Source organism: Trichechus manatus, unplaced genomic scaffold (assembly GCF_000243295.1).
Source record: "Trichechus manatus latirostris isolate Lorelei unplaced genomic scaffold, TriManLat1.0 scaffold00025, whole genome shotgun sequence".
In the NCBI taxonomy this organism is placed as follows: domain Eukaryota; kingdom Metazoa; phylum Chordata; class Mammalia; order Sirenia; family Trichechidae; genus Trichechus; species Trichechus manatus.
In genome coordinates, this window is record NW_004443961.1 from 22,325,005 (window position 1) to 22,325,693 (window position 689).

Consider the following 689-nt stretch of genomic DNA (forward strand, 5'->3'; position numbering starts at 1 on the left):
GAGGAGTGTGCCTCTTAGGTCAAGTAGATACAAGAGACTAAACAGGCAGCTTCTGTCCAGAGGTGAGATAGGAAGGCAGAGAGGGTTAGGAGCTGGTTGAATGGATATGGAGATCAGGGTTGGAAAGGAGGAGTGTGCTGTCACAGTATGGGGACAGCAATTAGGGTCACATAACTGTATGTATAAATTTTTGTATGGGTAAAAAATTAAAAAAAAAGAAATTATAGACATATGAAAATGAAATAGTATGGCTTCTTTGAGTAAAAAAAAACACACCAATAAATAAATACTAATTCAGTATGGACCAGGTGCATTGCACTATCCAAAGCTCTCCATACTTGAATAGCATCCACTCCTGTATTGGATCACATATTTTAAAGAATTCCAAATCTCTATTTTGATTAAATAGAACTCACACTTGTAAGAGGTCCAAGATGATATACACCTTAAACACTTACGTCTACATCTCAACAATGAATTCGATTTTGGCTACAATGGTAGCACCCTTTCAAAACAAGTTTCATGTAGGTTTGGATCTATAATGGAATCTTCCTAAACTAGGGAAGTATACACATACATATCGGGGGAAAGTATATGTATAATATGTTTAGAGAAAAAAACATAGTAATTATGTCAACTGTATTAGGTAGAGTCAGAAAAAACAGCTATCTTAGAGTAGAATAATTTTC